The following is a 12,666-nucleotide window of genomic DNA, read 5'->3' on the forward strand; positions in this document are numbered from 1 at the left end:
GGATACCTACCTACACTACTAACAATGGTTACCTCTGAAGGCAGATTGGAGGGGGGACTTTCACATCCTGTTTATACCTTTTAGGACTATTTGAATTTGATACAAGAGCATACATTGATTTTGTAATATAAAAATCTCAAAAGCATAAAAATTTAAGGATTATGTAGATACAGGCTAATAATGAACATTTTAGAATAAATGCCCAGTGTTCTATGGAAATAAGGGCTGTGGCAGTGGTGTGAGGTAGGGATGGGGGGCTGCAGAGGGTGGAGCGGGTACAGGCTGGAGATCAGTCAGGAGGCCTTTGCAGCAGATCCAGGAGAGGGTGATGTGTGGATTATATACACTCTTTCACTGCTGAGCCTTTGCTCTGCTCCTCCCCAAATCAGGAATCTGTCTCCCGTCACAGCTTCTCCACCTACTGAGATTCTGCTCATTCTCCAAGGACGAGCTCAAATCCTGGCTTCTCCATAAAGCCTCTCCAATCCCAGTCTCCTTTCCAGAGTCACCTCCTCAATGTTTCCATGGCACTTTATTTCTTCAAGGATGGCATTTCTTTCTGCTTTGTTCTATCACTAGTTATTTATATCTCTGAACCAGACTGTAACAACTTGAAAGGTCAGAGCCATTTCTCTAGCCATTAAAAAAAAAAAAAAAATCTCACAATTTTAGCACAGGGCTTTGCATGTCATAGATTCTCAATAAATGCTCCTTGAATGAAAATCATTCAAAAGAACCAGGTCTTGAGATAGAAACCATTTTAAAGTGATATTTTCCTTCTTTTCTTCTGTTGATGTAGCTTACGATAAACCTACATTTTTTTCCTAATTTCATTACTCTTCAATTTAAAAAAAAACCTGACTGTAATGACCACATAGCAAAAATTAAAAGCTTATTTTCTTAAACAGTTTAATTTTTTTTCAGCTTTTGAAAAAATTTGATTGAAGTCTGGTTGATTTACAGTGTTGTATTAATTTCTACTGTACAGCAAAGTGATTAGTTATATATACATTCTTTTTCATATTCTTTGCAATTATGGTTTATCACAGGATAATATAGTTAATTGAATATAATAATATAGATAATATGGATAACTGATAATATAGATAATTGAATATAGTTCCCTGTGCTATACAGTAGGACCTTGTTGTTTATCCATTCAATATATAATAGTTTGCATCTGCTAATCCCAAACTCCCAATCCATCCCTTCCCACACCCCCCTGCCTTAGCAACCACAAGTTTCTGTTTCATAGATAAGTTCATTTGTGTCATATTTTAGATTCCACATATAAGTGATATCATATGATATGTCTTTCACTGTCTGACTTCACTTGGTAATGATAATCTCTAAGTCCATCCATGTTGCTGCAAATGGAATTATTTCGTTCTTTTTTATGGCTGAGTAGTATCTCATTGCATTTATGTACTACATCTTCTTTATTCATCTGTTGATGGACATTTAGGCTGTTTCTAGGTCTTGGCTATTGTGAATAGTGCTGCTATGAACATAGGGGTGCATGTATCTTTTTGAATTAGAGTTTGGTCTGCATTTATGCCCCAGAGTGGGACTGCTGGATCATATGGCAACTCTATTTTTAGTTTTTTGACGAACCTCCATACTGTTCCACAGTGGTTGCACCAACTTACAGTCCCACCAACAGCGTAGGAGGGTTCCCTTTTCTCCATACCCTTTCCAGCGTTTGTTATTTGTAGACTTTAACGATGGCCATTTTAACTGGTGTGAGGTGGTACTGCACTGTAGGGTTTTTTAAAAATAAATTTATTTATTTTATTTATTTATTTTTGGCTGCATTGGGTCTTAGTTGCTGTGCACGGGCTTTCTCTAGTTGTGGCGAGTGGGGACTACTCTTTGTTGCAGCACATGGGCTTCTCACTGCAGTGTCCTCTCTTGTTTTGGAGCACGGGCTCTAGGCATGCGGGCTTCAGTAGTTGTGGCACACGGGCTCAGTAGTTGTGGCTTGCGGGCTCTAGGGCGCAGGCTCAGTAGTTGTGGCGTGGGGGCTTAGTTGCTCCGTGGCATGTGGGATCTTCCCGGACCAGGGTTTGAACCCGTGTCCCCTGCATTGGCAGGCGGATTCTTAACCACTGCACCACCAGGGAAGCCCCCACACTGTAGTTTTGATTTGCATTTCTCTAATAATTAGCAACGTTGAGCATCTTTTCGTGTGCCTCTAAACAGTGTAATTTGATGTTCTGCATATCGGTGTCTACTTTATGGAATTTCAACCTTGCCTGCCCATAAGAATCACCAGGGGAAATTTTTTTAAAATACAGTTCCCATGTACTGTATATTTGAAAGTTGCTTGGATCTTAAAAGTGGATCTTAAAAGTTTTCATCACAAGAAAAAAAATGTGTAACTATGTGTGGTGATGGATGTTAACTAGACTTATTGTGGTGATCATTTCTCAGTATATACAAACAACGAATCATTGTGTTGTACAGCTGAAACTAATATAATGTTATATGTCAATTATACCTCAATTAAGAAAAAAGAGAAGTTTCCAGAGCTACTTTCAGAGATTTTGATTCAATTGTTCTGAAGTGGAGGCTAAGGCCCTTATTTTAAATCTCCTCCCGTGATCTTAGCACGCAGCCAGGGTTGAAGTTTTACTGAGCTAGTCCATACCCAAAGGATTTCCTTTGAACTCCTTTACCAGAGAGAGATGAAAGACTTCACATGGATTCACTTGAGATCAATTTCACTTGGCCATCTGGCGGACTCTCTGGGTCTTCCTCATTTCCACCAAGATTCTAACAATGTTTAAGCCCCACCACCCCCATCCCTTTACCTGCTTACCATACACACAGGTCAGGAGCTTTATTCTCATTTCACTTGTTACAAAACTTTGCCATAAGTTTGACAGATTATCATGCATTTTGTCATTTTGCTTTTACAGTTCACTACAAATGTCTTTTAAATAACTCTTCCAACTTTATTGCTTCCTATTTTTCAAAAATATACTATTTATATAAAAACATACTGGGAATTCCCTGGCGGTCCAGTAGTTAGGACTCTGCGTTTCCACTGCAGGGGGCACAGCTTCAATCCTTGGTCGGAGAACTAAGGTCCCACATGCCACGTGGCATGGCCAAACAAAAAAAATACAGATATATGTGTATTGCATATATGTAAGCACACACACACACACACACACGTGTGTGTATACCTATATCTATTGTTCTGCACCTTCCTTTTTTTTTAGCTTATTCTTAGATCTTTCAAACATACAGAAGAATATATATAAGAAGTAGTCAATAAATAGAAGCATAAATCCAAATGGCCAATAAACATATGGAAATATTCTCAATCTCATTTTAATTAGGAAAACGCACATTCAAACTACAGTAAGAATACAGTTTACATCTATCATCCTGTCAAGAATTGAAAAGTCTGACAAGAGGAAGATGTGGAGCAATGCAGTACTAAAATACTGCTGATTTGAGTATAAGTTAGTACAACTGCTTTGGAGAGCAAGTTGGCAGTATTTTGTGTATTAGTCAGGCATGGCCATAATAATGCTCTGTAAAAAAACCACTCCAAATAAGCAAAGATTTCTTTAAAAGGATACAAAAGAAAAATGAAAAGAAATTAAAGAAAACCGATAAATTGAACTTCATTAACTATTTATTAACACTATTAAAAGGGTGAAAAGAGAATCTACAAACTAGGAAAAGACTTTTGCAATAATACATCCTACAAACCACTTATATCCAGGACAAAAAAAGAAGTACAAATCAATAAGGAATAGAAAAAAAGGTAGACGAAAAAATTAGGCAAAGCCTTGAAGAAGCACAAAAGAGGATAGTCAAGTGGCCAACAAGCATATAAAAAGATATTGTTCATCAAAGATATGAATAGGTTGAAAGTAAAAGAATGGAAAAAATATACCATGCAAACAGCAAAAGAGAACTGGAGTGGCTATATAAATATCAAAGTAGACCTTTATACCAAAAAGAGTTACTAGAGTTAAAAAGTCACATTTTATCGTGATAAAAGTATGAGGAAGATATAACAGTTATACACATAATACTTACCTAAAACTGAGCCCCAAAATACATGAAGCAAAACTTGACAGAATTAAGTGGAGAATTAGACAATTAGTGATAATAGTTAGACTTGAACACCCAACTTTCAATAATGGGTAGAGTAACTAAAAAGAAAATCATCAAGGAAATGGAAGACTTCAACTACACTACTTATCCACTAGACTTAACAGACATATACAGAATGGGTCACCCAATAGTTCATCCAACAACAGCAGAATACACATTCTTCTTAGGTGCACATAAAATATTCTCCAGGATAAACTATATTTTAGCCTATAAAACAAATATGTACATTAAAAAAGAAGAAAGATCTATCATCAAAAAGAACACAAATAACAAATGTTGGCCAGGATGTGGAGAAAAGGGAACCCTCCTACACTGTTGGTAGGAATGTAAATTGGTGCGGCCCCTGTGGAAAACAGTATGGAAGTTTCTCAAAAAACTAAAAATAGAACCACCATGTGACCCAACAATTCTACTCCTGGGTATATATCTGAGAAAACCAAAAATATTAATTATAAGAGACACATGCACCCCAATGTTCATAGCAGCATTATTTGCAATTACCAAGATGTGGAAGTAACCTAAATGTCCATCAACAGATGAATGGATAAAGAAGATGTGATACACACACACACACACACACACACACACACACACACACAGTGGAAGACTACCCAGCAGTAAAAAAGAATGAAATGGTGCCATTTGCAAAAACATGAATGGACTTGATTGGTGTTATGCTAAGTGAAATAAGTCTGACAGAGAAAGACAAATACTGTATGATATCATTTATATGTGGACTCTAAAAAATACAGCAAAATAGTGAATATAACAAAAAAAGAGGCAGATTTACAAAAATAGAGAACAAACTAGCGGTATCAGTGGGGAGAGGGAAAGTAGGAGGGGCAGTGTAGGAGTAGGGGATTAAAAGACACAAACTAAAAAAAAAAAAGGATACAAACTATTATTTATAAAATAAGCTCTAAGGATATATTGTACAACAGTGGGGAATATAGTCAATATTTTGTAGTCACTCAGTTCTTATGTTTCATTCTTCTGAGGGTGTATGAGTGAGAGTCTCCATTTCATACCTCCAGTCCATTTTGTTGTTTGTTTGTTTGTTTTTGGCCACACCGCACAGCATGTGGGATCTTAGTTCCCTGACCAGGGATCAAACCTGTGCACCCTGCCTTGGAAGCATGAAGTCTTGTCCACTGGACCTCCAGGAAAGTCCCCTCTGGTCCATTTTAGACTGAAATCCTTTCAAAGGTTTAGATAGACTGACCATAAAAAGAGAAGACTCAAATTACTAAAATCATGAATGAAAGGGGATCATTACTACTGACCTTTCAGAAATAAAAAGGATTATAAAGGAATACTTTGAACAAGTGTATGCCAACAAATTAGGTAACCTAGATAAAATCAACAAATTCCTAAAAGCATACTATCAAAACCAACTCAAGAAAAAAATAGAGACTTTGAATCAACCAATAACAAGTAAAGAGATTGAATTAGTAATCAAAAACTACTCACACACGCACACAAAAAGCCGAAGCACCAACTTCACAGCTGACTTCTATGAAACTTAAGAATTAACAATAATTCTTTTCATACACTGCCAAAAAATAGGGGAGAATACTTCATAACTCATTCTATTAGTTCAGTATTACTCTGATAACAAAGCCAGACAAAGATATCACAAGAAAACTGCAGACCAATATCACCTATGATCATAGGTGCAAAAATGGGATTTATCCCAAGAATGCAAGGTTGATTCAACATATGAAAGTCAATCAACATAATACATGATATTAATAAAATAAAGGAAAACCACAGGATTATCTCAACAGACAAAGAAAAAACATTTGACAAAATCCAACACCCTTTCATCATAAAAAACACTCAGCAAAATAGAAGGGAACTTCCTCAGCCTGATAAAGGGCACCCATGAAAAACCCACAGCTAACATCATACTCAATGATAAAAGACTGGAAACTTTCCCCCTAAGATCAGGAACAAGACAGAGATATCTGGTGTCATCACTTCTCTTCAGTGTTATCCTGGAGGTGCTAGCTAGGGCAACTAGGTAAGAAAAAGAAAAAAAAGGGAATCAAGGTTGGAAGGGAGGAAGTAAAATTATTTTTATTTGAGATGACATGATCTTCTACATAGAAAACCCTAAAAAAAATCCAGAAAAATAATAGAGCTGATAAACAAATTAAAGTTGCAGGAGGGAATTCCCTGGTGGTCCAGTGGTTAGGACTTGGCACTTTCAAGGCCACGGCCCGGGTTCAATCCCTGGGAACTAAGATTCTGCAAGCCACGTAGCAATAAAAAAAAAAAAAAAAGTTCAGTATATAAGATCAGTACACAAAAATCAGTTTTATTTCTATATACTAGCAGTGAACAATCTGAAAACTGAATTAAGAAAACAATTTCATGTACAGTAGCATCTGAAAGAATAAAATAAATTTCTCTAAGGACGTATAGGACTTGTACACTGAAAACTATAACAATGTTTAAAAAAAAAGTTAAGATCTAAAGAAATAAAAAGATACACAGTGTACACATACTGAAACACATAATATTAAGATGACAGTACTCCTCAAATTGACCTACAGATTCAATGCAATCTGTATCAAGAATTCAATTGCCTCTTTTCCAGAAATGGACAAAATGATTCTAAAATTCATATGTGTTTTGTTTGGGGGTGATGGCAAACTATGCTCAGAGACTGAGATTGTCTTTGCCGATATTTTTGTATCTATTTGACACACGTTTACTGTAGGAATTATAATAATTTTGCAAGCCAATAGCATACAGGATAACGTCTCTTAATAAGTCAGTAAAGTAATAACATACTCCAGGGACTCCCCTGGAGGTCCAGGGGGTAAGACATCACCTTCCAATGCAGGGAGTGCGGGTTCAATCCCTGGTTGGGGAGCTAAGATCCTACATGCCTTGTGGCCAAAAAACCAAAACATAAAACAGAAGCAATGTCGTAATAAATTCAATAAAGACTTTAAAAAGGGTCCACATCAAAAAAAAAAGAAAAGTAAGAAAGATAAGAAATAACATACTCTAAACAAATGATAGATCAAAGATACTATTGTTCCAGGCAAGGGAGATAAAAGAAATAAAGTCCAAATTTAGTTCAAGTTATACCTTTATACAAGTTGGTTCTCGGGAGAGGCAGCTTAGCCAACAGTGAGCTGACATCCAGCTGCCAGCAAAACAAAAGTGAAAAGTCCCCTGTTGCTAGAACACATTGCTAGGGAACCATGGCGCTGGTGTTGGCAGGCAAGATGATCTTCTTTGGGCCACTGCATGGCTTTTGCCACTGTGGATAAAAGTTACCTTTATCATGGCAGGAGCTAATGCCCTAAGATCTTCAAAGGCTATTTAGATCAGCAAAGGGTGGCCTTACCCATACCTAACACTCTTGGATAGCCCTCACAAACTGTAGGTACTTTTGGCCTAAATGTCCCCTCATAATAGTTGCTTCTTCATATGTTCTTATTAATCAGCCTCCAGTGGGTCCCCTCAGCAACTGAGTTACTGAGTGCTTATCAGCAGCCCCAGATGTAGATGATGACATCCTGACATATGATTTCACTTTGATATCAAAATAACAACTTCACTCTTTTTGTGTGTGTGTGTGGTACACGGGCCTCTCACTGTGGTGGCCTCTCCCGTTGCGGAGCACAGGCTCCGGACGCGCAGGCTCAGTGGCCATGGCTCACGGGCCCAGCCGCTCCGCGGCATGTGGGATCTTCCCGGACCAGGGCACGAACCTGTGTCCCCCGCATCGGCAGGCGGACTCTCAACCACTGTGCCACCAGGGAAGCCCCACAACTTCACTCTTAACAACACTTTCATTTTTGTCATAAACAAGTGGATTTGAAATCATATCAAACCACTACACAATAAGATGGAAATGCCAAACTTGAAATGACTGATGTTCATCAACAAGAGAAGGGGCAAATACATCATGGCATTTTTATCCAATAGAATAGTACACAGAAATCAAAAAGAAGAAGCTACTTCTGCACTCAACAACATGGATGAGTCTCACACACGTAATGCTGAGCAAAAAGTCAGACAGAAAAAGTTCATACTACATTATTCCATTTACATGAATTTCAGAAACAGGCATCTATGACATCAGGTGTCAGAATGATGGTTACCTCTGGGGAGAGGTATTGACTGGGAAGGGGAATGGGGGAGCCTGCTGACATGTTGGAAATGTTCCCTGTCTTGATTTGGGTGGTAGTTATCTAGGTGCCCACATATTAAAAATTCATTGAGGGCTTCCCTGGTGGCGCAGTGGTTGAGAGTCCGCCTGCCGATGCGGGGGGACACGGGTTCGTGCCCCGGTCCGGGAGGATCCCACATGCCACGGAGCGGCTGGGCCCGTGAGCCATGGCCGCTGAACCGGCGTGTCCAGAGCCTGTGCTTCGCAACGGAAGAGGTCACAACAGTGAGAGGCCCGTGTACCAAAAAAAAAATAAAATAATTCATTGAACTGTACGATTAACATTAGAGAACGTATGCCCTTTCCTATGAATGTGATGCCTTAGTTCAAATTTAAATATCAGAAGTTTAAATCCCTTTACTTTGTCTCATCTCAGTTTCTCCGTTGTGTGAATAATCTCACCCTCTGCAGAGTTTTAATAAAGGTGATACCCATGATACTTATTCAAAATGCAGATTCTTTGGTCTAGACGTCCTGGATTGGAATGTTTAGAGAGAAGAGACTCAGGATTCTGCATGTTAGCACTGAAGCTGGGGAGCACAGGGAGCCTGCACACTGAAGGCCTAGTTCCAGCCCAGCCCACACCCTGGTGCTGATCAGTTCCACTGTAGCATTTTCAAGCTAAGGCCAAGCTGAAACATTGAGAGACACTGTGCATTGTTTAGCATTGATGTGGGGGGAGCAGAAGACTGTCCCTCTTCTAATCCTTGGCAGGACATGCCTTTCATAGCCGGATGTGCCTTTGTTTGGATTGAAAGTTCATTTCTTTTTGCTCCTTTCCAATATATAAAAGAAATCAAGAGTTTTGCCTGATCTTTTTTTTTTTTCCTAGTCATCCTAGTTCAGAGTTTCATGGGGTTTTGTTTGTTTGTTTTATTGATTGATTTTTGGTTTTGAAGCTGGGGTAAAGGAGTCTTTGCTTTATGTTTTCTTGATTACAACATCTATTGCTTCCACATGCAAATTTTTACTTTGAAAGCATTTTTAGTTCCAGCGTTAGGAACAGTAGGACAGAATTTAGCTGTTGAGCAAATTCCTCGTTCTGGTAACTAAGCTGACATGAAAAAAGCCAATTGGTAGTATTGCCGCCTTCTGCTCTGCAATATTTTAAAAAATCAGTAAATGAAGCTGGCAGTGGTGTTAGCGAAAAAAAACTTGGGTCTGCTTGCCCATGTGTAGTAAAGCCAATCCACTGACACTGGGTTGTGGTGAGGGACTGTGCAGCGTTTATTGTAAGGCACCATATAAGGAGTTCGGACAGCTAATACTCAAGAAGCCTGAACTCCTCAGTGGGTTTCAGCAAAGCGTGTTTAAAGGCAAGGGGAGGGAGGTCGGTCCCAGGGTGTGTGGTCAGCTTTCTGCGCAATCCTCCGATGGTTGATGGTGAGGTAAAGTAAAAGGCGATAAGTTGTTGCACGTACTTCCTGGTTCCAGAGGGGATGTGTTAATTTCTTCCAACTGGTGGGGGTTTTAGTACCTGTAAAACATCTTGGGAAATGTGCATAAGATACTATTATCTAGGTACTTCAGAGAAGAGCTAAAGCAGAGGACATGGGTCAGGTGTGTCCTGGGAAGCCCCTGGGGGTATGGAGGGGTGGGGAGGAGGGTGAATGGCAGGGTGGGATTGTAATGCCTCTCCATCTTTAGTAAACACAAGTGTAGGTACTTTATACATTTTGGTTAGTGGAGTGTTTGCACAACAGTGTACTCAGAGTGTGGAATGTGTCACCAAAACCCAAAATAATGTGCTGTAATTCATTTTCATTTAAAATGAGTTATATCTTTCTTAAAACGGATTAAAGACCTAAATGTAAGGCCAGACACTGTAAAACTCTTAAAGGAAAACATAGGCAGAACACTCTATGACATAAATCACAGCAAGATCCTTTTTGACCCACCTCCTAGAGAAATGGAAATAAAAACAGTAAACAAATGGGACCTAAAGAAACTTAAAAGCTTTTGCACAGCAAAGCAAACCATAAACAAGATGAAAAGACAACCCTCAGAATGGGAGAAAATATTTGCAAATGAAGCAACTGACAAAGGATTGATCTCCAAAATTTATAAGCAGTTCATGCAGCTCAATATCAAAAAAAAAACAACTCAATCCAAAAATGGGCAGAAGACCTAAATAGACATTTCTCCAAAGAAGATATACAGATTGCCAACAAACACATGAAAGGATGCTCAACATCACTAATCTTTAGAGAAATGCAAATCAAAACTACAGTGAGGTATCACCTCACACTGGTCAGAATGGCCATCATCAAAAAATCTACAAACAATAAATGCTGGCGAGGGTGTGGAGAAAAGGGAACCCTCCTATACTGTTGCTGGGAATGTAAATTGATACAGCCACTATGGAGAGCAGTATGGAGGTTCCTTAAAAAACTAAAAATAGAACTACCATAAGATCCAGCTACCGGACAGATACCCTGAGAAAACCATAATTCAAAAAAGAGTCATGGGGCTTCCCTGGTGGCACAGTGCTTGAGAGCCTGCCTGCCGATGCAGGGGACGCGGGTTCGTGCCCCGGTCTGGGAAGATCCCACATGCCGCAGAGTGGCTGGGCCTGTGAGCCATGGCCGCTGAGCCTGCGCATCCGGAGCCTGTGCTCTGCAACGGGAGAGGCCACAACAGTGAGAGGCCCGCGTACTGCAAAAAAAAAAAAAGAGTCATATACCACAATGTTAATTGCAGCTCTATTTACAATAGCCAGGACATGGGAGCAACCTAAGTGTCCAGCAACAGAAGAATGGGTAAAGAAGATGTGGCACGTATATACAATGGAATATTACTCAGCCATACAAAGAAATGAAATTGAGTTATTTGTAGTGAGGTGGATGGACCTAGAGTCTGTCATAGAGAGTGAAGTAAGTCAGAAAGAGAAAAACAAATACCATATCCTAACACATATATATGGAATCTAAAAAAATAAAATAAAATGGTTCTGAAGAACCTAAGGGCAGGACAGGAATAAAGACGCAAACGTAGAGAATGGACTTGAGGACATGGGGAGTAGGAAGGGTAAGCTGGGACGAAGTGAGAGAGTAGCATGGACTTATATACACTACCAAATGTAAAATAGATAGCTAGTGGGAAACAGCCACATAGCACAGGGAGATCAGCTCGGTGCTTTGCGACCACCTAGAGGGATGGGATAGGGAGGGTGGGAGGAGGATGCAAGAGGGAGGAGATATGGGGATATATGTATATGTATAGCTGATTCACTTTGTTATAGAGCAGAAACTAACACACCATTGTAAAGCAATTATACTCCAATAAAAATGTTTAAAAAAAAAGAAATATATGTTTAATGAAAGGTACTTAGTGATTATTCACTAATTTTATGTCCATCATTTAATCCATGGAGCATATATAGGTATACAGATTATGGAAAATTTCATGGACATCTTCAACACAATTATCAAGTCGCTTCTTTTGTATATTTTTACACATTATAGTTTTAGTAAAAATATCTAATTTAAAGGTCAAAACTATATAAAATTTTCATTTTTATATGTGCTTCTTATATCTTTGTATGAAGTGGGCTTTCAGTTACAGCATCCAGAAAGTATAATACAACATAGGTATTAACTTATTCAATAAATAAATCCTAGTTCATTTCCACAAACAAAAACAAACAAAAAATAAAATGAGCTAATGTCTTTTTATAAGGTCCCATAAAGGGTGATCCCAAATTATCTTTTTTTTTTTGGCTGCACTGTACAGTTTGTGGGATCTTAGTTCCCAGACCAGGGATTCAGGGATTGAACCCAGGCCCCCGACAGTGAGAGCATGTAGTCCTAACCACTGGACTGCCAGGGAATTCCCAATCCCAAATTATCTTAGATCTGCTTTCCAGTATCAAAGATCCTTCACCTAATACTGTTAGGACCACCTTAGTGTAGAGGAACACTTTGTTTGGTTAAAAAAAGGTTAATTATTTCCAGAATAGACAAATTAGGAAAAGACACCCCAGAAAACCTAAATAGACATTTCTCCAAAGAAGACATACAGGTGGCCAACAAACACATGAAAAGATGCTCAACATCACTAATTATTAGAGGAATGCAAATCAAAACTACAATGAGATATCACCTCACACCAGTCAGAATGGCCATCATCAAAAAATCTACAAACAATAATGCTGGAGAGGGTGTGGAGAAAAGGGAAGCCTCTTGCACTGTTCGTGGGAATGTAAATTGATATAGCCACTATGGAGAACAGTATGGAGGTTCCTTAAAAAACTAAAAATAGAACTACCATACGACCCAGCAATCCCACTACTGGGCACATACCCAGAGAAAACTCTTGATTTGAAAAGATATGTACAC

This window comes from Phocoena sinus, chromosome 3, assembly GCF_008692025.1.
Source record: "Phocoena sinus isolate mPhoSin1 chromosome 3, mPhoSin1.pri, whole genome shotgun sequence".
NCBI lineage: Eukaryota > Metazoa > Chordata > Mammalia > Artiodactyla > Phocoenidae > Phocoena > Phocoena sinus.